This window comes from Lepidochelys kempii, chromosome 14, assembly GCF_965140265.1.
Source record: "Lepidochelys kempii isolate rLepKem1 chromosome 14, rLepKem1.hap2, whole genome shotgun sequence".
In the NCBI taxonomy this organism is placed as follows: Eukaryota; Metazoa; Chordata; order Testudines; family Cheloniidae; genus Lepidochelys; species Lepidochelys kempii.
The window spans coordinates 41,622,678-41,646,104 of NC_133269.1; the positions used below are offsets into that span (position 1 = coordinate 41,622,678).

At 51.3% G+C, this 23,427-nt stretch overlaps 1 protein-coding gene and 1 long non-coding RNA gene across 6 annotated transcripts in view; one reads left to right on the forward strand and one right to left on the reverse strand.

The window, feature by feature from the left end:
- The window catches only part of LOC140897912 (C-type lectin domain family 2 member D-like), a 29,174-nt gene extending 24,526 nt beyond the window's left edge, over window positions 1-4,648 (reverse strand). For 3 of the 5 annotated variants that reach the window (XR_012154861.1, XR_012154862.1, XR_012154860.1), the window contains exon 1: window positions 4,428-4,644. The gene's annotated coding sequence lies outside the window, so the exon portion shown is untranslated. Of the gene's footprint in view, window positions 1-4,427 lie in introns of all 5 variants that reach the window. The other 2 variants (XM_073311190.1, XM_073311188.1) reach the window with 1 other exon arrangement.
- Window positions 4,649-9,705: 5,057 nt separating this feature from the next.
- LOC140897945 (uncharacterized) lies at window positions 9,706-17,247 on the forward strand. Its single transcript, XR_012154892.1, has 3 exons — window positions 9,706-9,901; window positions 16,311-16,476; window positions 17,182-17,247. It is a non-coding gene; the product is annotated as an uncharacterized lncRNA (long non-coding RNA).
- Window positions 17,248-23,427: the final 6,180 nt, after the last annotated feature.

A 23,427-nucleotide genomic window follows, 5' to 3' on the forward strand; every position in this document is an offset into this window, starting at 1 on the left:
TTTTGGAGGGGAAAGAAACATTTACTCTTAACAGTTCCCTCCATTTGAAAAGTGGCGGAGGACTTTCACTTTTCTACTTCCTTCAAAGGACATCAGACTGTCATTTCTTTTCACGTTTTTCATGACCTAGGCGTACACTCTATCAGCTCTAGTTCTAGACATTGCTGACGTTTCCCCTACAGTTGTGTAAAAAGCAGGGCTGCAAATTAATCGCCGTTAACTCACGTGATGAACTGAAAAAATTAACTGTGATTACAAAAATTAATCGTGATTAATCACACTGTTAAACAATAGAATACCAATTGAAATTGATTAAATATTTTTGGATGTTTTTCTACATTTGCAAATATATTGATTGCTATTACAACACAGAACACAAAGGGCACAGTGCTCACTTTACATGATTATTTTTGATTACAAATATTAGCACTGTAAAAATGATAAAAGAAATAGTATTTTTCAATTCACCTCATACAAGTCCTGTAGTGCAATCTCTTTATTGTGAAGTGTAACTTACAGATGTGGATTTTTTGCTTACATAACTGCACTCAAAAATGAAACAATGTAAAACTTTAGAGCCTACAAGTCCACTCAGTCCTACTTCTTGTTCAGCCAATTGCTAAGACAAACAAGTTCTGTTTACATTGACAGGAGATACTGCTGCCCCCTTCTTTTTTACAATGTCACCTGAAAGTGAGAACAGGCATTTGCATGGCACTTTTGTAGCCGGCATTGCAAGGTATTTATGTGCCAGATATGCTCAACATTCATCTGCCCCTTCATGCTTCGGCCACCATTCCAGAGGACATGCTTCCATGCTGATAATGCTTGTTAAAAAAAATAAATGCGTTAATTAAATTTGTGATTGAACTCCTTGGCGTAGAATTGTATGTCTCCTGTTCTGTTTTACCCACATTCTGCCCTATATTTCATGCTATAGCAGTCTCGGATGATGACGCAACACATGTTCATTTTAAGAACACTTTCACAGCAGATTTGACAAAATGCAAAGAAGGCACCAGTGTGAGATTTCTAAGGATAGATTCAGCACTCAACCCAAGGTTTAAGAATCTGAAGTACCTTCCAAAATCTGATCGGGACGGAGCGTGGAGCATGCTGTCAGATGCCTTAAAAGAGCAGCACTCTGATACGGAAACTACAGAACCCAAACCACCAAAAAAGAAAATCAACCCTTTGCTGGTGGCATCTGACTCAGATGATGAAAATGAACATGCCTCAGTCCGCTCTGCCATGGATCGTTATCGAGCAGAACCCATCATCAGCATGGACGCATGGCCTCTGGAATGGTGGTTTAAGCATGGAGGGATATATGAATCTTTAGCACATCTGGCACATAAATATCCTGTGCAGTGCCATGCGAACGTCTGTTCCCACTTTCAGGTCATATTGTAAATAAGAAGTGGGCAACATTATCTCCTGCAAATTGTAACCAAACTTGTTTGTCTCAGCGATTGGCTGAAGTCGGACTGAGTGGACTTGTAGGCTTGAAAGTTTTACATTGTTTTATTTTTGAATGCAGTTATTTTTTGTACATAATGCTACATTTGTAAGTTCAACTTTCATGATAAAGAGATTGCACTCCAGTACTTGTATTAGGTGAATTGAAATATTCTTTTTCTTTTGATTTTTAGAGTGCAAATATTTGTAACCAAAAATATAAAGTGAGCACCATACTCTTTGTATTCTGTTCTAATTGAAATCAATATATTTGAAAATGTAGAAAACATCCAAAAATATTTAACTAAATAATAGTCTCTTATGGTTTAACAGTGCGATTAAGCGTGATTATTTTTTTTAATCGCTTGCCAGCCCTAGTAAAAAGCCTTCAGGCTCAATGTACGAGTGAGGGCTTTTCTCAGGGTCAGCACTCAAACAGCCGGGCACTCTGTAGGTCAGGAAAGCAAGGTGCTGGCAGGCCAGAGAGGAGAGAATTCACTCCAAGTCTTTACACGGATTGCTCTCTTACGAATGGTCTGCTCTAACTCTGTCACAAGTTCTGGGCTCGATGTAGGAATCACTGGCTGGGAGGAATCTCTGGCTTGGTGCATTCAAATGTAATTCCTTGAGGTTTGCCCGAGTGAGCTTATAAAAGCTGAACAGAGACAGACCCAGGCTGTTTCCCAATGGGAAACGTCAAGGGAAACTCAGTGTTGAAACAACTAAGACGGATGACACCCCCGACTAAGGCAGAACTGAACCCAGAGACTCAACCTGGCAGCTGGGGGCGCTGTTACCTCTGCTGGTGTCAGGATTCAGCTGGGAGTTAAAAGCAAGGTCCCATTATGGTCATTACAAATCCTATGGCTCTTCTTTAACAGGGGAGACCTGAGTCGGTTCAAATGACAGTTCGGGGGAATACAATTTGCCTCCCTCAAAAGCCCTGTGAAATTCCAATAGGTGACAGGTTTCAGAGTAACAGCCGTGTTAGTCTGTATTCGCAAAAAGAAAAGGAGTACTTGTGGCACCTTAGAGACTAACCAATTTATTTGAGCATGAACTTTCGTGAGCTACAGTCTCTAAGGTGCCACAAGTACTCCTTTTCTTTTTCCAATAGGTGAGTGGATTCTGCTTCAACCATTCCCCTAAGACATCGTCTGCCCGTGTTGTGTGCTGCTGAACAGTTGTGGAGTTTCACCCCAGAGGTGGCTGCATGTCAGTAGTGGGGGGAAAGGATTCCCATAAGTACGGCATGGTTGGTAAAGCCCTTTGGGATCCAAGCTCTCCAGCAGTTGTATTCTTTATTACACTATTGTTATGATTGTCTGTGCTCCAGCAATGGGAATTCCTCTTCCCACTAGAGGTCACTGCTGCTCCTCTGCACAAGCGGCTGAGAATTACTTATTGTGCTTCGCCTGCACACTCCCTGGGGAAAGGATTGTCTTTTTGTGATGTGTTTTTTATGGCATCTGGCACAATGGGGCCTCCATCCCTGAGACAGGACTGCAGTGGAAAGAAATAGGGTAGAGCTGAGAGGTTCCTGTCCTGGATCGGGTTAGGGGTTGGTCTGGGGATGCTGCGCACAGAGAGTAAGACAATCTCTGCCACAAAGATCTCCCAGCCTGAACATCTGATGTGAAACGGGTGGCGAGAAAGAGGAGGACGGCAACAAGGCAAGAGAGAGACCAGCTGGGTAATTTCTGTTCCTGGACTAACTTCCAGTGGTGGAAGATACAAACTGGGAGCTCCACAGAGCTCGTCTTCAGGGCTGGGGGAGGACATCAGAGGAAACCCGAAGAAGAGCTCTATGGTGCTCCAGAGTTTGTACCTTTCACCACCAGAAGTTGGTCCAAGAAAAGCTATCAGCTCCCCGCCTTGCCTCTCTCACATTCTGGGACCAGCCCGGCCACAACACCCCTGCCCCCGAGGAGGGAGAGGAGCCCGGCCATCGGGGTACAGACAAAGGCAGCCACAGCCTGGGTCTTGCACCCACCCCCTGGGAGAGATGAAGTGAAAGAAGACAGGGTCGCTGGGGGTGACAGCGCATCACAAGGGCACCCAGAGCATTCAAGCAGATTTAAAGGTGTCTCTCCCCCCGCCCCCCCCAACTTAAACATCACCCTGGCGTCGGAACATTGTTCTCCGCTGGAGTTACGAGCAGAGCAAGCCCGCCCGCCCCAGCCAGGCCAAGGCAGGGTCAGACACCGTCTGCCCTTCACCCGGAGAGCTCCCCGCCACGCGGCCTGTTCGCGGCTCCTGCTCGCAGCCCCCGAGGGGCGAGCGCAGCGGTCGGGTTGCTCGGGTGTGAGCTTCTCTCGCGAAGGCTCCTGCAAAGACCCCGGCTGCCCTGTCCCCCAGGAGCCTGCCCCCCCCAGATGCCGTAACACCCCCCACCCCAGCCACGAGCATGGGACCCCAAAGGTTGGAGGGGCCGGGGCAGGAGGCCAAGCGATGCGCGCCGCGCTCTGGGCCAGGCTCCTCGGGAAGGGATAAGTGGCGTCTGCACACGGGGTTGATTTGTCCCCCGAAGGGAGGATTTGCCAGAAAACAGGAGCCCTTTCTGAAAGGCAGGACGTCTTGCCGACTGGGGAGCAATTCTGGGTTTTTTACTGGGTTTTCTGGTACGTCTAAAAGCTACTGTTCATTTCCTGGAAACCCCCCCGCCCCCCAGTCTCCCCTTAACCCAACGCCTCACTTTGGGGGAAAAGAAAATATTCCATCTCAATTTGTGGCCGAAGAATGGACACACAATTCAACAGCGGCTGCCGTACACATCGTACGTCATTCACAGACAGTGCGAGGCCCTGCGGCCTGCCTGTGGGGGCTGTAAAAATAATCACAGGGCTGCGATGACACTGGGATCTTCAGAATAACCCCCCATTTCCACCCTAACCCCAGTCCCTCCATTGTAGAGCCGGGGTGGGAGTCAGGTTCCCAGGGCACTGCTCTGGAGGAAGATCACAGCTTACCTCCTCCAGGGACTCCATGGCTGCAGCAGCCTTTGCAAGGCAGGTCCCTGCTCCATCTCCCCCACTCTGTGCATTAGCTGAAGCGGGGAGCCCCAACTCCCCCCTTCACACACATCATGTCTTCCCCCATGGCTCGTGCAAGGCAAAGCGAGCGGAAAAAGCCAGCCGCGAGGAGAATGAAACGACACAGCGCGGGGGAGATCATACGCCTTATTAGCATATTGCTTCTGATTGGACAAGGGGTGGGAGCCCCGGAGCGGGAGGAGGGGCCACTTGCTCTGGCCCAGGGCCCCAGGAAACCCTCGTCCGCCTCTGCGCGTCTCGCTATTGGCCTAGTTTTACAAGGGGCTGCCTGAAAGCACTGGTGACCTCAGTGCAAACCAACATTCCTGACAGTAAAAAGAAAAGGAGGACTTGTGGCACCTTAGAGACTAACCAATTTATTAGAGCATAAGCTTTCGTGAGCTACAGCTCACTTCTTCAGATGCATATCGTGGAAACTGCAGCAGGCTTTATATATACACAGAGAATATGAAACAATACCTATTCCCACCCCACTGTCCTGCTGGTAATAGCTTATCTAAAGTGATTTCCAGCACAAATCCAGGTTTTCTCACCCTCCACCCCCCCACACAAATTCACTCTCCTGCTGGTGATAGCCCATCCAAAGTGATAACTCTTTACACAATGTGCATGACAATTAAGCTGGGCTATTTCCTGCATAAATCCAGGTTCTCACATCCCCCCCACCCCCATACACACACAAACTCACTCTCCTGCTGGTAATAGCTCATCCAAACTGACCACTCTTCAAGTTAAAATCCAAGTTAAACCAGAACATCCGGGGGGGGGGGGGTAGGAAAAAACAAGAGGAAACAGGCTACCTTGCATAATGACTTAGCCACTCCAAGTCTCTATTTAAGCCTAAATTAATAGTATCCAATTTGCAAATGAATTCCAATTCAGCAGTTTCTCGCTGGAGTCTGGATTTGAAGTTTTTTTGTTTTAAGATAGCGACCTTCATGTCTGTGATCGCGTGACCAGAGAGATTGAAGTGTTCTCCGACTGGTTTATGAATGTTATAATTCTTGACATCTGATTTGTGTCCATTTATTCTTTTACGTAGAGACTGTCCAGTTTGACCAATGTACATGGCAGAGGGGCATTGCTGGCACATGATGGCATATATCACATTGGTGGATGTGCAGGTGAACGAGCCTCTGATAGTGTGGCTGATGTTATTAGGCCCTGTGATGGTGTCCCCTGAATAGATATGTGGGCACAGTTGGCAACGGGCTTTGTTGCAAGGATAAGTTCCTGGGTTAGTGGTTCTGTTGTGTGGTATGTGGTTGTTGGTGAGTATTTGCTTCAGGTTGCGGGGCTGTCTGTAGGCAAGGACTGGCCTGTCTCCCAAGATTTGTGAGAGTGTTGGGTCATCCTTTAGGATAGGTTGTAGATCCTTAATAATGCGTTGGAGGGGTTTTAGTTGGGGGCTGAAGGTGACGGCTAGTGGCGTTCTGTTATTTTCTTTGTTAGGCCTGTCCTGTAGTAGGTAACTTCTGGGAACTCTTCTGGCTCTATCAATCTGTTTCTTTACTTCTGCAGGTGGGTATTGTAGTTGTAAGAAAGCGCCACAGCAATGGTTCCCTCAACCCACCTAGCAATATTGTTAACCTATCCAACTATACTCTCAGCCCAGCAGAAGGAGCTGTTCTATCTCGGGGCCTCTCCTTCTGCCCCTCCACCCCCACGAACATGATACAGTTCTGTGGTGACCTAGAATCCTATTTTCGACGTCTCCGACTCAAGGAATATTTCCAAAATACCTCTGAACAGCATACTAATCCACAGAGGTCTCCCAACCAACACTACAGAAAGAGGGATTCTAGGTGGACTCCTCCTGAAGGTCGAAACAGCAGACTGGACTTCTACATAGAGTGCTTCCGCCGACGTGCACAGGCTGAAATTGTGGGAAAGCAGCATCACTTGCCCCATAACCTCAGCCATGCGGAACGCAATGCCATCCACAGCCTCAGAAACAACTCTGACATCATAATCAAAAAGGCTGACAAAGGAGGTGCTGTTGTCGTCATGAATAGGTCGGAATATGAACAAGAGGCTGCTCGGCAGCTCTCCAACACGAGTTTCTACAAGCCATTACCCTCTGATCCCACTGAGAGTTACCAAAAGCAACTACAGCATTTGCTCAAGAAACTTCCTGAAAAAGCACAAGATCAAATCCGCACAGACACACCCCTGGAACCCCGACCTGGGATATTCTATCTACTACCCAAGATCCATAAACCTGGAAATCCTGGGCGCCCCATCATCTCAGGCATTGGCACCCTGACAGCAGGATTGTCTGGCTATGTAGACTCCCTCCTCAGGCCCTACGCTACCAGCACTCCCAGCTACCTTCGAGACACCACTGACTTCCTGAGGAAACTACAATCCATCGGTGATCTTCCTGATAACACCATCCTGGCCACTATGGATGTAGAAGCCCTCTACACCAACATTCCACACAAAGATGGACTACAAGCCGTCAAGAACACTATCCCCGATAATGTCACGGCTAACCTGGTGGCTGAACTTTGTGACTTTGTCCTTACCCATAACTACTTCACATTTGGGGACAATGTATACCTTCAGATCAGCGGCACTGCTATGGGTACCCGCATGGCCCCACAGTATGCCAACATTTTTATGGCTGATTTGGAACAACGCTTCCTCAGCTCTCGTCCCCTAAAGCCCCTACTCTACTTGCGCTATATTGATGACATCTTCATCATCTGGACCCATGGAAAAGAAGCCCTTGAGGAATTCCACCATGATTTCAACAATTTCCATCCCACCACCAACCTCAGCCTGGTCCAGTCCACACAAGAGATCCACTTCCTGGACACTACAGTGCTAATAAACAATGGTCACATAAACACCACCCTATACCGGAAACCTACTGACCGCTATTCCTACCTGCATGCCTCCAGCTTTCACCCTGACCACACCACACGATCCATCGTCTACAGCCAAGCTCTGCGATACAACCGCATTTGCTCCAACCCCTCAGACAGAGACAAACACCTACAAGATCTCTGTCAAGCTTTCTTACAACTACAATACCCACCTGCAGAAGTAAAGAAACAGATTGATAGAGCCAGAAGAGTTCCCAGAAGTTACCTACTACAGGACAGGCCTAACAAAGAAAATAACAGAACGCCACTAGCCGTCACCTTCAGCCCCCAACTAAAACCCCTCCAACGCATTATTAAGGATCTACAACCTATCCTAAAGGATGACCCAACACTCTCACAAATCTTGGGAGACAGGCCAGTCCTTGCCTACAGACAGCCCCGCAACCTGAAGCAAATACTCACCAACAACCACATACCACACAACAGAACCACTAACCCAGGAACTTATCCTTGCAACAAAGCCCGTTGCCAACTGTGCCCACATATCTATTCAGGGGACACCATCACAGGGCCTAATAACATCAGCCACACTATCAGAGGCTCGTTCACCTGCACATCCACCAATGTGATATATGCCATCATGTGCCAGCAATGCCCCTCTGCCATGTACATTGGTCAAACTGGACAGTCTCTACGTAAAAGAATAAATGGACACAAATCAGATGTCAAGAATTATAACATTCATAAACCAGTCGGAGAACACTTCAATCTCTCTGGTCACGCGATCACAGACATGAAGGTCGCTATCTTAAAACAAAAAAACTTCAAATCCAGACTCCAGCGAGAAACTGCTGAATTGGAATTCATTTGCAAATTGGATACTATTAATTTAGGCTTAAATAGAGACTTGGAGTGGCTAAGTCATTATGCAAGGTAGCCTGTTTCCTCTTGTTTTTTCCTACCCCCCCCCCCCCAGATGTTCTGGTTTAACTTGGATTTTAACTTGAAGAGTGGTCAGTTTGGATGAGCTATTACCAGCAGGAGAGTGAGTTTGTGTGTGTATGGGGGTGGGGGGGATGTGAGAACCTGGATTTATGCAGGAAATAGCCCAGCTTAATTGTCATGCACATTGTGTAAAGAGTTATCACTTTGGATGGGCTATCACCAGCAGGAGAGTGATTTTGTGTGGGGGGGTGGAGGGTGAGAAAACCTGGATTTGTGCTGGAAATCACTTTAGATAAGCTATTACCAGCAGGACAGTGGGGTGGGAATAGGTATTGTTTCATATTCTCTGTGTATATATAAAGCCTGCTGCAGTTTCCACGATATGCATCTGAAGAAGTGAGCTGTAGCTCACGAAAGCTTATGCTCTAATAAATTGGTTAGTCTCTAAGGTGCCACAAGTCCTCCTTTTCTTTTTGCGAATACAGACTAACACGGCTGTTACTCTGATTCCTGACAGTGACGTCAGTAATAGTGGCTGTGTGACACTTTTGTATTTTTATGTCCGGCTTTGGAAGCGAATGGTTTTTAAGTGAGGTGTAACTTGGGGTCTGGAAATCAGACTCCTGAAAGGGGTACAGTCGTATGGAAAAGTTGAGAGCCACTGCAATCCTTGGGCGAGCAGGGGCAGAGACTGGTGGGACGGGGGGAGAAGGGGCAAAGAAGGGCCTCTCTGCCCCGGGCACAGACTGGTTTTTGAAGTCTTTTTGTTGTAATATAGCAACTTTTAGGTCAGAGATCGAGTGACCAGAGAGATTGAAGTGTTCTCCAACTGGTTTATGAACGTTATAATTCTTGACACCTGATTTGTGTCCATTTATTCTTTTATGTAGAGACTGTCCGGTTTGGCCAATGTACATGGCAGGGGGCATTCCTGGCACATGATGGCATATATCACATTGGTAGATGTGCAGGTGAACGAACCTCTGATAGTGTGGCTGATGTGATTAGGCCCTATGATGGTGTCCCCTGAATAGATATGTGGACACAGTTGGCAACGGGCTTTGTTGCAAGGCTAGGTTCCTGGGTTAGTGGTTCTGTTGTGTGGTTTGTGGTTGCTGGTGAGTATTTGCTTCAGGTTGGGGGGCTGTCTGTAGGCAAGGACTGGCCTGTCTCCCAAGATCTGTGAGAGTGAAATGGCCCACCTTGATTATCACAACAAAAGGTTTTCTTTTCCCCCCCTCCCCTCTCCTGCTGGTAATAGCTCATCGGAAGTGAGTGTGTATGGTCACACCCATTTTTTCACGTCCTGTGCGTATATAAATCTCCTCACTGTATTTTCCACTGAATGCAGCCGATGAAGTGAGCTGTCGCTCACAAAAGCTTATACTCAACTAAATTGGTTAGTCTCTAAGGTGCCACAAGTCCTCCTTTTCTTTTTTGCGGATACAGACTAACACGGCTGCTACTCGGAAACCTGTCATTATGCAAGGCACTGCATTTAGCCGTATGGAGTGGAAATCTATCAACTTCATGAAAAAACTCGTACAGATACAGACAGACATCATCTTCCTCTGCAAATGCAAACAGATGGACATCGTACCAAAAGGACTGAAGGTAAAAAATCCATTACAATCGACATACCACACAGACTGTGCTGACAGCTTGTGCCACACGCTCTCAAAGAAACTGCGGAATCACCTGATCAACATCCTCTACAGCAAACAGGGAAAGATTAAGAATGAGCTCTCAGAACTGGATCCTCTCATAAAAAAACAACCTTCCACACAAACCTCCTTGTGGCTGGACTTTACAAAAACGAGACAAGCCATTTACAACACACACTTTGCTTCTCTACAAAAGAAAAAGGACACTAAACGATCTAAACTACTACATGCCACAAAAGGCCACAGCAATGGTTCCCTTAACCCACCCAGCAATATTGTTAATCTGTCCAACTATACTCTTAGCCCAGCAGAAGAATCTGTCCTGTCTCGGGGCCTCTCCTTCTGCCCCTGCACTTATTCCCTTCACCTTGGGATAGGTTCAGTTGAGCTACTACCCCTTTCATGGCCATGTCACCCTGGGACAGCCTGAAACTGGAAACCTGGGCTCGAACAGTAACTGTTTGCTAGGAAAGGTGCTGAAGACACAATGGAAGAGGAAATCCTTTGGACTGGATTGAAATTATTCCAAAGGAAAGTAAATGAGAGAAAATGTCCAGTGTTACCCTCCTAGCGAAAGAAAAAAATGAAGGTCAGAAAGGACCATTCTGTCCATCTGCTGTGTAACACAGGCCCTAGAACGTCACCGAGCACTTCCTCCAGAAAACCCACGACATGGGACTGAGCCAGAGCACGTCTTCTGGAAAGACATCTCCATGTATTAGAGCCAGCTGGTCAGAAACAATCTTTCTTCTGCAGTGACGTGAAGTTAAAGGACATGGAGACGAAGAAAACCTCGACTCGGGTTGTCGCTGGAGCTGAAGCAGAGAGGCCAGGACAAACAGGGCTAGGGCCCAGGATTGACTATCAGCAGATATGCCATTTTCTATTCCTGGCTCTTTGACCATGAGCGAATCTCTTTGCTTCTCTGTGCCTCAGTTTCCACGACTATAAAATGAAGCTAATCAAGGTTATGTTTTTTTCTCTCCTCTTTTTCAAGGCGGGACACTTAGATGCATTTGGGGCCTGTCTACGCTACCGGACTAGAGTGTATTTGTAAGCTGATGACCCCCCACATGTTGTTCAGAAGCTATGGATGACACAAGGTCCTAAGGTTGTTCTGTGCTTAGCCCCTATGGCACAGCTGGGCTGGACGGCCTTTTCTCGCTGTGCTGTGTGGAGCAGGTTCTGGGCACTAGGGATATGAAGAGGCTCTCAGGGACTAATTCTTGAAAATAAATATCAATGAACTGCAACCCAAATAAAAAATCACTGCTGCTAACATTGGTGGGTGATAAAATAGTAGCAAAGTGGTAATTAATGATGAGGAGAGGGCAGTGACACAGAGCAATCGGATCCCTTGATAAGCTGGACCCATTCAAAGAAAACAAGTTTGAAAAGAACCAAAGGAAGGGTCCTATAGCTAGCAACAAAGCATGCAGGCCACATCTACAGAATGGGGAAGTGTATCCAGGAAAGCACTGACTGTGAAGAGGATTTCGGGGCCATGCTGGGCAAGCCATTCAACATGAGCACCCAGGGTGATGCTGTGGTGAACGGGGCTAAAGCCATCATTAGATGTATGAAAAGAGCAGTGAGGAGCAGAGGGAGGTGACACACCATGCGGAAGACTGATCATGGAATACTGCATCCAGTTTTGCCGTCCACCTTTGAAAAAAGATTTTGAAATATTGGAGATGGGGCAGCAAAAAGCAATGAAACGTTTTGAGGGCTGGAGAAAAATGCCTGCTCGTGAGCCATTGAAAGACCTCAGCCTGTTTAGATGATAAAAAAGATCTGGAGGTGACGTCATTGAAGTGTTGAAGTGACTTCATGGAGAGAAAATATCGGGTATTAAAGGGCTCATTAATCTAGCAGAGAAAAGCATAACAAGACCCAGTGGCTGGAAACTCAAAAGAGACCAATTCGTATTCGAAAGAGGGCACACATATTCAACCATGAGGATGAATCACCAAAGGAACAAACTAGAAAGGGAAGTGGTGGGAATTCCCCACCTCTTGATGTCTTCTAATGAAGACTAGATGCCTTTCTGGAAGGTGTGCAGTCAAAAACTAGCTCCTATTCTCTACAGAAAGCATGTGATATGCAGGGGGTCAGATGACATGCTCTAATTGTCTCTTCTGTCCATAAAGTCTGCTAATTTATGAAAAACTGAGCATAGCATGGGGAGAAGCCTCTGATGTTTTACTATGTTCGGCTTGAGCCCACAATGAACGCTCATTGAGAGGGGTGATCCAGGGGAAGCGGCTAAAACATCCAATGTGGCTGGACAGGGGCAGAACATCAGCACTGCAGGGGAGGGGTAGGTGTGGCAGTGACATCACAAGGGCCTTTGGCAGGACCTCAGCCTATTGGACAAAGGTGGTGGGGAGGCGATGACCTCACAGAGAGATCTTGACATCAGCCAGGCAGGACAGGGGGGCAGGACAGGGGCAACCTCGGAGATCCCTGTGGCTTTGCTTCAGCACGTCTCCTTCTCGAGGTCTCTCCTGGAGGACTGAGAGAGCATTCACTTTCACGTACGTGAGCGCAAGGAGGACCCTCTTCGGAGTTTTCTCCTTCTCTTTTAGTGGTTTTGCTCAAAAACAGACGTCCCTGTATAGAAGGTAAGAGCCTTGGAGAGGTTTGGAACCTGTTCAGTCTGATCCATCAGGTGCCGGCTGATTTTTAGGAATGGAAAACACTAGATTGTGGGGGCAGCATTTTATTTCCAACCTAGGACTTTGTCCCTTAGAATTACTGGGGACATTGGGGTTTCTCCTTTTTGTTTTCCCTTTTCCTGTCTCTCCCTCCTTTCTTGTCTTCTCTTGCATCTTTGTCCTTTTCCCCTGCTTTCCTTTCACCACCAGGACCTGTCTGTGCGTGTGGGGTTGGGGATGGAGGGAGGGCGGGGATGGGGGATTGCACTCCAACTCTCATTGCGGGAGGCCCTCCCAAAGACATGTGGCTGGAATGGTGCTCTAAGAGTGACTCCCTCCAGTGGTGACCCGGGTCATCTGGTGAGAACTCTCAGCTTTCTGCTTCTCAGAGTCTCAATGCTGATTGGGGGAGCTTGGGGCTATTGTGAGGGAGGAGGCTCAGGTCCTTGTTACCCTCTTTTAAGACCAAGGAAATAGGCCGTAACCAAACATGTATTTGATTGCTCTTGCCGCTTTTCTCCATTCATTGTCTTTGAGTAATTCACGATTCTCTCTCTAATGGGCTAGTTCTTCTAAAATACTTTCTAAATAAGTAGGTTTTAATAAAGCCAAATGCAACCCCATACCTCCAGTAACAAAGGAGTCAGGCGGCACCCTACAGAATTGGGGACAATCCGCTGGAAAGCAGTGACCCTGAAAAGGATTTTGGGGCCATAGTGGGCGAGCTGCTCAACATGAGCTGTCAATGTGAAACTGTGTTAAAAAGGTTCAAGCCATTCTTGGCTGGATAGAGTAGTGAGGATGGAAAGGGAAGTGAAACAGCATTGGTGAGACTGATGTTGGAATGTTGAATCCAGTTCTTGTGTCCACATTTTGAATATTATGTTAAAACAATTGGAGAGGGTGCAGAAAAGAGTCATAACTGAGTGATGGGGATGATGCCCTATAATGAGACATTGAAAAAGCTCAATCTGTTTAGTATATACAAGAGAAGAATGAGAAGTGAGTTGCTTGACTTCATGGAGAGAAAATGTTGAGTATAAAAGCCTCTTTTATGTCGCAGAGAAAGGCATGACAAGACCCCATGGATGGAAGCAGAAATCAGAAAAAGTATAATGACAATAAGACCCAGATTTGTAAGAGGGTGGTTCATCATTAGCACAAAGTACCAAGAGAAATTATGGCTTCTCCATCTCTTGATCTCTTTGAATAAAGACTAGATGCCTTTCTGGAAAATGTTTGAGTAAAAGAAAAGTCCAGCTCTTCTGACATACAGGAGGCCTTAGGATACGCAGGGGATCAGATTAAATGCTGAAACGGTTCCTTCTGGCCATAAAGTCGACTAACTTGTGAAAACCTAATTGCGGCCTGGGGAAGAACCTCTGTGTTCTACTATGTAGTCAGGGTCAACCCACAAGGAAGTGTCATTGAGTGGGGTGATCCAGGAGAAGCGTCTCAAACATCCAATGTGGCTGGACAGGGGCAGGACATCAGCACTGCAGGGGAGGGGTGGGTGTGGCAGTGACATCACAAGGGCCTTTGGCAGGACCTCAGCCTATTGGACAAAGGCGGTGGGGAGGCGATGACCTCACAGAGAGATCTTGACATCAGCCAGGCAGGACAGGGGTGCAGGACAGGGGCAACCTCGGAGATCCCTGTGGCTTTGCTTCAGCACGTCTCCTTCTCGAGGTCTCTCCTGGAGGACTGAGAGAGCATTCACTTGCACGTACGTGAGCGCAAGGAGGACCCTCTTCGGAGTTTTCTCCTTCTCTTTTAGTGGTTTTGCTCAAAAAGAGACGTCCCTGTATAGAAGGTAAGAGCCTCGGAGAGGTTTGGAACCTGTTCAGTCTGATCCATGAGGTGCCGGCTGATTTTTAGGAAAGGAAAACACTAGATTGTGGGGGCAGCATTTTATTTCCGACCGAGGACTTTGTCCCTTAGAATTACTGGGGACATTGGGGTTTCTCCTTTTTGTTTTCCCTTTTCCTCTGTCCCTCCTACCTTTCTCTTCTTGCTTCCTTTGTCCTTTTCCTCTGCTCTCCTCCCACCACCAGGAGCTCTGTGGGTGGAGCGGGAGCGGGGGGGGGGGGGGTTGTGGGAGGCCCTCACAGAGGGGTGAGGCTGGGCTAGTGCTCCAAGAGTGATCCCCTCGGTGGTGACCAGGGCCATTCTTTGGGCTATTTGATGAGAACCCTTAGCCTCCCACCCCTCAAAGTCCCAACCTTGATTGGCTGAGGAGGGGGCTATTGACAGGGAGGAAACTCTGGTCTTTGTTGTTCTCTTCTCTGACCAAGCAAATAAGTCACAACCAGTTAGATGTTTGACCAATGTGGATGCTGCTCTCCATTCATTGTCTCGGAGCAGTTCATGATCCTCTCAAATATTCCAGTTCTTCTGAAATAATTGCTGAATAATTACTATGAACAATTGTTGGTCTGTAGCTCATTTGAGAGCAACTCTGCTACTGACTGGCTGCATCAGCTAAGACAAGTCCCTGCTCCTTTCTCAGCCTTCGTTTCTCCTTCTGTCAAGTACGACTAACAATCCTCTCCCACCTACCTCGCCATGGGTGAATGCTGGGGATCCCCTGAAGAGTGTCACTCGGAGCAGTGCAGACTAGGGGCTGTCCTATCACACTGAGCCATAGCAGATTATGACCTAATATTCGATTTCATTTGTATTTTATTGTTTTGAAATTGTGAAAAGCAGCAACTGCTTAGCTCAGACTGAAGCATCTCGTCTAATTTTCCAGAGCGTCGTGTCTCCCCTTTGTGTATGACGAGACAGTTTAATGCGCTGCGACGGACAGGAGATGCTCTTGTTTTGCAAACAAATATTTTTGCAAAGAATTTTCATCCTACTTGTTACGATTTCAAGAAACAAAGTGGTTTCGTCTGAATGGATTTTCTGACAGAAAACGGTTTCCATGCAAATGTTCACACCTTATTTCCTGGACTTTATCACTGCCTCCGGGGGGGTTGTTGTCTGTTAGAACAGGAGTCAGGACTGTTGTCTTCTCTTTCTGGCTCCGTCACCGCTTTGCTGTGTGACACCTTGGGTAGGTCCAATGGGAACAGGGTCAATTCTCTAACTCCAGGCAGCAGGGAGCCTGGGTGAGATAAGGGATGTTAAGGCCGTCTGCGAAGGAGAAAGGGATGTTTCCAGGTGCTGAATGTCAAGAACTCTAAACTTTGCTAAAATGGCTAGTCTCGAGAAAGAAGAACTAGTTGGGGCCAAACTTTAACCATTGTCTTTTTTAAAGCCCATTCAGGGATGTGAGTCCCAGAGAGCCATAGAGAGGGGGAGCAACTTGCCCAAAGTCCCACAGATGACGAGGCAGCAATGGAAGCAGGAGTGACCCTCCCTCTCAAAGGCAGGGGGACCAGACATTAGGGCCTGGTTGCAATTGCCAGCTGTGGGAGGGAGTGTGCGGCAGTGGTTAGTGAAGGGGTCCATCCATGGCTCTGACACTCGGTGTGACCCTGAGCTGGTAGCTGAGGCCCGTTTGCCATCAGTAGGGTTGGGGTCCCATCGCTCCAGCCCAGCGGGGTTGGGAGGCTCCAGGAAGGTGTGTAAAGTGCGGGGATGTCAGGATCCTGGAGGCGCTGTGTCACCTCTGCCCTAGGGCCGTGTTCTGCACCCCCCTGCTGCTGGCTGAGTTTCTCTGTCCCTTGGCAATAAGACAGACTCTTGTTTTCACAGCCGGTCGATCGCCCTCGTGTCATCACCCTGCCTGCTGGCTGGGCAGGGTAACTCCTGAGGTCATCACCCTCTCCAGCCTGCCTTGGGCTTGGAGAGTGAGGAGGAGGGCGAGGGACGTCTGCTGACCCTGAACATCCGCCATCCATCGTACCATCACTGAGAGCACGTGAGTGGCATTCGTGTTCCTCGGTGTCTTCCCCTGTCTGTCTGAGGAGAGGAGAAACATGGGGAGAGACTATCTCCAAAGGGGGATTTCATTTGCAAACAGCCCCCAAGAGCCCCTCACTCTTAGGCCAGGCAGGGGCTTCTCCAGAGGGGTCTCCAGTGTGTTTGGAAAGGTTCCAGCAATGGGGCTCCCAGCCCTTCCCTTGTGGGACACTGATCCCCAGGCTGAGAGTCTCTGAGCTGGGCCAGACCCTGTGAGCTGCTGAGCCTGGAAATCAATGGGGAACGAGGAGGGCCCTGGTCTTCCGGTGCCTGGGGTCTTTGTGACTTTGACGTGGAGAATGGTTTCGCAGGAGAAGTCCGGGCTCCTGGGTTCTGTTTCTTCTCTAGCCTGGGTGGGAGAGTGGCCTGGGACGACAGGAGGGGGCTGCTTGTCCAGAGTAACCGATGGTCTTTGGGACTGACCCCATTGCTGGAAAAGGATGAGACTTCCTGGCTATTGCAGCAGCAGGGTTTACGAGGGGGAAGGTTGGGAGCAGATCGTGCAACGAACTCCTGCCCGTGTGAGTAGATGGCTCTCCCTGCACTCCTGTGGGGGCAGAGGGGGCGGCTGTGGTTGGAGCAGGGAGGAGTAGGGACGGAAAAGGGCCAGGAGTGAAAGGCTGCCTTGAGCCCAGACTCACCCCTGCTCCCCGCTCGGTTCCAGGATGGCCAGGCTCCTGCGGATGTTGCGGAGGAAGGCTCTGCAGGTGACCCCAGAGCCTGAGGGAAGCAGCTGCCGCCTTCCCGAGGGGCAGAGCAAGCCCTGCGTCCCCGCTGGCGGGGAAGCAGCTCCCGTCCAGCCCAGACGGCGGAAGTGCCCGGCCTTCTGGAAAAGGACCCCGGCTCCCGGCGCAGGCGCCGAGCTGGGAGCGGCCCCGACCAGGCCCCGGTGGAGCTGGCCCAGGCTGCGGTTTTGCAGACAGGACCCAGCCCAGGAGGGGCGCCGGGCAGGGTGGCTCTGCGGCTGGTTGTGTGGGCAGCAGCGGCCCCAGGAGCCCAGCCCTCCTTCCCATCAGGAGGCCTCGCCCTGCCCGGTCTCTGAGGCCCTTCCAGCCCCCGCCGGCCAGGAGGGGGAAGGTCCCTGTCCCAGCACCGGCAGCTCAGCCTGGGACCGCGGCAGCACCTGGGCCTCTGGCAGCAGCCAGGCCGATGGAGGCCACTGCTTTGTGCCAGGTGAGGAGCCGGGCTGGGCTCCGGGAGGGCTGAGGACGGGATGTGAACCCCCTGGGCCCAGACGCTCTCCCAGGGATCCGGGGGGGGGTCCCCAGCCCAGGTGTCTGGCCTGAGCCCCGCGAACCCCACGGACAGCAGCAGCCGTCACACAGCTGCCCCTTCGCACGGGGCCCTGGGGGTGGGGGCGTGAAGAGCTGCTGCCACCTTGGTCCTTGCTGCTCCGGGCGGGGGGAACAGGCCCCTCCCCTGGGGTCCTGGGCAGGGGAGGGGGGCTCTGCTCTGGGCTTCGGCAGCTGTTGGGGGCTGACGGCATCCCTGAGAGGGAGGTCTGGGGCCCCATCTGCCCTGGGGGCCTGAGGTGGGAAGGGGGGTCTTGAATCCTGCTCTGCCCACCACGCCCCGTCCATCCCCCAAGTGGCAGCAGGCATCACCCTGTTCCCTTCTCTCCTGGGTGCAGGGACCCCCCTGGATTCGGAGCAGGAGGAAGGGGTGGACGTGGCCAAAGATGAAGCTGCTCTCAAGGTCATCCGAGAGCAGCTCCAGTGCAGAGATAAGGTACAAATGTTCCCCACCTGGGCTGGAACCAAGATGGCCCTGTCCCTTCCCAGCATCCCCACCCCCTGCCGAGGGTCCTGTCCCTCCTGATCCACCACCCCTAATGGGGCCCTTTTACATCCATGATGTGGGACCCCCAGATGGGGGTGTTTGATCCCACAACAGCCGAGGTCGTCTCCCCCCACAGGCACTGTCCCCGTTCCTGATCCTGCTTGTGTAGGAGTGCGGGGGGATTTGGAGAATAGGCGGGTCCCCACAATCCCCCATTGAGGCCTGAGCCCTGGAGATGGTGTGGGTGGGGCAGGAAGGTCCCTCGCTAACAGGTTCTCTCTCGCTATACCCCACTCCTGGTGGGTCCAGGATGAGGGGCAGCAGCTCCTGTTCCTTCAGGCCATCTACCCCGCATGTCTGGCTGCACGGGAGAGAGGGGAGGACACGCTGGAGCCGCGCTGCTGCAAGACGGCTGTGGTGAAGAGGATCGTGGTGAGTGAGACACGCCATACGGCAGCTGGCGGGAGGAGAGAGACATGGGATTGGCAGGGGTAGGGCCAGGCTAATGGGTGGGGGCTGGGTGGTGTTGGAGGGGGCAGCAGAGGGCAGGGATTGCTGGGGCTGAAGACTTGGGAGAAGAGAAGGGAGAAATTCTGAGATTGGTGGGTAGTGGGCAGGGGGGGAATTGTGGGGCTGAGGGCAGCTGAGAGTGGGGGACAAGGAATCCCATGGGCCCAGATCGGTCATCGGGATGGGGCTGAATGGGGGCAGTTTTGACAGGGAGGAGGAGAGAAGGGGATTGGGAGTGAGCTGGGCAGGAATCTGGGAAGGGGGACAAGTCGGATGGGCAGGAAGGAATCGGGGGAGCGGGAGGTGGTGGGGGATCCTGCTGGCCATGTGGGGCACTGGCTGTGTCATCTCCTCACTGGGAGGTGTCAGTCGGGCCTGAATCTCACACGCTCCTTTGTCTCCTTCGCGTCTCACAGGAGCTCATCGAGGAGCTTCCCGACGACTCGTCACCCAGCGCCGTCCTCGCCCACTCCCTGGCTGCAGTGGGCTACCTCTGGTACTGAGACAGCCCCACCCCCCCACCCCGCCGGCTCCCCTCACCCCAGTGCTGCTCAGGCCCAAGGCTGGGAGTCACCGTCACTGTCCCGCCCAGGTCACCTCCCAAGAGTGGCGCCTCTGGCAGAGATGGTGGGGAGGGAAGGGTCACTCCCTCCTGGCGGGGCTCTTCTTTTCACTCCCATAACATGACAGGGGCCTTGGGGAGGGGCTCACTCCCGGGCTCAGATACAGGAGCGGCCGCAGGCTCCAGGGAACAGGAGCTATTCCTGTCCTGCCACTGTCTGTCTGGGACGCCTTGGCCTTGTCATTCCCGAGCTCAGTGCCTCAGTTTCCATTCTCGCCAGCCTGTGCCTCTATCCCTGTGGGTTGGTGTCCGTGTTGGCGACAGTCCCACCCCCATACTGCACAGTCTAACACCAGCTCCTCTCTCTTGCCAGCACCATGAAACCTGCCCTGGAGCCAGCCCTAGAGACCCACCTCTTGCGAGCTGCCCTTCACTCCGTCTTCACCCTGGGCACGGAGAAGGACACCACCGGCATCCAGGTACCTCCTCCTCCTCCATCCTCCTCCTCTTCCAGAGTGGTCCTCGGTCCTGCTCCCTTGATTCGCTGGAGCTCCAGATTTCGGGGTGGGGTAGCGGAGATGGAACAAGCTGCAGGGTTGGATCCTTCCCTCCAGCAGGGAAGAGATTACCCCTCTCTGGGGGATTTCTTTCTTTCTTTCTTTCTTTCTTTCTTTCTTTCTTTCTTTCTTTCTTTCTTTCTTTCTTTCTTTCTTTCTTTCTTTCTTTCTTCCATAAGCCGTGTTTTGCCCAGAATCCCAGCTTCCATCCATAGCAACTTGGCTGTTTCATACTCTTCTGCCTACAAGGCCCTCTGCAGAGACCTCCTAAGCTCATGGATCAAAGGTCCAGGGGTCATCAATTCTTGCGAATTGCCTGCAGTGGGATGTGAAGGAGAGAGGCCAGGATATGTGTTTGGAGTCTCCCCAGTGCTTCCCAGAGACCCCTCTTCCCATCCTGTGGCAGGTGTAGGCCCAGGTTCCCTAACTCTGACCCATGCTTTGCAGGCTCTGCATAAAGTCATCCCAGAGGTCCTGGATGCCATGCTGGGGAACCTGCTGGCAGAGTCCCCAGACACAGACAGGCTCCACTTCATCTTGGAGGTGAGCCCCATTTCACCTGAACTCTTTGGGGGACTGGTAAGGAGAGACTGGAAGATCCATTTTCCACTCTGTCCTCCTAGCTGGGTCCCCAGTGGGCTGTCCTTGGTTGGGGAGGTCAGTGCAATGCAGTGTCAGGTCCTTCCTTCTTGAGGGACAGAGGAAGGAGCTGGGACTTCAAGCCAGAGCTCTGCCTGGTTCTGCTGAGCACTAACCACAGGGCTCCTGGCTGTCTTGGGGAGTGAGAGTCTGAAAACCCACCCTTCCCCCACCCCTCCAACACACACACCCCATGAGATTCGAGAGATGGTTCTCAGAGAAGAGGCACACGCTCCTTCCTACAGAAACAGGAGGACCCCAGGGAATCAGCCCTTCCCTCTGATCTGCTCTGAAATTCCTGGGGGAATTGTGTTCTCAGTCAGTCCCTACATCCCCCCAAGGATTTTCGTAGCAGGGAAGGGCCGAGGGTTCAGTCTCCTTTCTGGTGAACTGTTCAGGAATCAGGAGTTCTGGGAGGATGGGACCATCTGCCATCAAGGCCTCAGATATTCCCCCCTGTGCAGAATGTCTCAGGCCCCTGGGGCTGGGGGCATGGGGGGATCATTTGCAAAGCAGGTGCACCTGGCCACTGAGTCTGACCTGCCTCCTTTCCCCACAGGATATCAACTTGTGGGTCGTGTCCAGGGTGTCACAGGAGCGAGCCAGGGCCATCAGGAGCAGCACAGCCCTGCTGAGATACACGGTCACCCTCCCTGAGTTTGACGTAAGTGACCTCCGATCCCAGCTTGCTGGCTCCAGGCGGAGACGGGCTGGCTCCAGCGGGCTGCAGGATCTGCTGCGGCCGGGGCTGTGGCTTAGGAGGGTTCTTCATGGGGAGGCAGAGGCAGAGCAGGGACTGAGCTAGGCTTGAGTCAAGTTCTTCTTGTCCTGGTTCAGTGTTGTCCCTGGGCCTTTAAGGAGCCCATGCTTCACCCCTGCTTGGCATCCCAAAGCAGCTCCAGGCTCCCTTGGCAGCAGAGCAAATGAAGGGTCGATCTCAAGCTCCTCTCCCCCAGCATCTCCTGCAGAGGAGCTAAGGGGAAGGAGCCCTCTGGCCCAGGGGAGCTGACAGGAAAATGCTGATGGGGTCCCCTCTCCTCTCCCTTCCATTAGATCTCAGCCGAGTTTCCTAGGATGGGGCACCATGTGGCCCAGCTGGCTCTATTTGTCAGCGATCCAGACAAGGACATCAGCCGGCAGGCCAGGGAGGGGACTTACCGGCTCTACCAGCTGCTGCTCCAACAGAGGGGTAAGAAACCCAGCTGGGACACGGAACCCAATAGGGGACTAAGAGTGACCACAGGTGGATAATGGGACCCCAGACCATTTCTCTCAGACTGACCCCAGCTGGAGGACAAGTCTCTCTCTGCCTCTGTTCTTCTCCACTCCACTGTGGAGCCACCAATGGGGTTGGAAGGACACAGAAACTGCAACCAGAAGGAGAAAAGTCTCTCTCTCTCTCTCTTCCAGGCCTGACCATACATGACGCAGAAGATCTCTGGTGCTATGACTGGCACCAGGACAGCAGGCTCTTGGGCTACAAAAATACAGCCAGAGTGGGGGAGGTAAGGGCACTGTGCCAGGGCATGACACAGCCCGGGGAGTGGGGCTGGCTGGGTTCCCTGCAGTGGATGCCTCCTGGAGACAGGAGAAGAGCCCGCTCCTTATTTCCAGCTCAGAGCTCCTCATCCAGCAACCAGTGGGACAGGCTGGTGCTAAAGGTCCCACATTGGAACCTCGCTAGTTGCCGTGATTTGAGTGTCTTACATGGCTGCATTGCTACGTGGCATAAGGAGGATCCCCGGGTGGGTGAGTTAATATAGGATTTTGGCTCTGGGTGTCTCTCTGCTCCTTGTCCCCCTGGCTGATCCCCAAGTGTCTGAGAGGAGAGCCCTGAGTCAGTCAGTCACGATTGCTTGATCAGACCTTTGTTTAATTCCCTGCATCCTGTAGAAGCAGAGAAAGGAGGTGGGCTTTGCCCAATTCCATTGCCGGTTAGGAAGCAGAATGCCCCAACCTGGGAACTGGGTAGGGGACATAGTGAGCTCCAGAGCCAATATGGACCACATGCGCCCCCCTCATATCTCCAGACCCAGCCAGGGAATGGCAGAGTATCTGGTCCTCAGCCACTGTTCCAAAGAAGCACATTGTCACTGACCCAAGTTGCGGCTACTTGCTGCAGAAGTAGAAAATCAAAGACACCCCCCCGCCCCCGTCTCACAACTGTGGTGAGAATATCCAAACCTTCGAACACACCGTAACACAGTGCCCCCAGCCTGGAGTAAAAGGTGAAATGGGTGATTGCCACAACATCACAGAGGAGGCCCTGGAGCGGCTCCTGGATCGACAAGGGCATCGACAGAACGCTGCTCCACAGACGCCCCGTGAGAGAGACTGTGTGAGGTTGTCCCGCCTCCCACAAGCTGAATTGCTGCAGCGGAAGAAAAGTCTCCGAGGAGCGTCTGGGATGGGGACTGGGCCATGAGTCTCCTTGTCCTTGTCAGGCTGCAGGTTGGATTCCCCTTGAAGAAACCAAGGAGATGCAGAGGCCATTCCCAGCAATGAGAGAAATCACTAAGCTGGGGTGAAGAGACCTTTGGTCTGTCAGCTCCAACCCCCTTGCCTCCCACAACACACACACACTCCTCTAGCCGCTGAGGTGCAGGAGATCTCTCTGCTGGAAGCAACACAGGGTCCCCTGTCATCTCGGTGCCCTGCACAGCAGAGTGGGCCTGCTCACACACATTAGAGATCCATTTCCAGCCCATCCTGGCCCCTGCCAGAAATTGCCCTCCCGGAAGAGCCACTGGAGGCTTTGGTCCCTCAGCATCTACGACCTTTTAATAAAGGGGCTTCCCTGAGCCCTGGGACCCTGAAAGCCTCCTGGGGAATGAACTGCCTTGGCCACAGCAGCTCTCTTCCC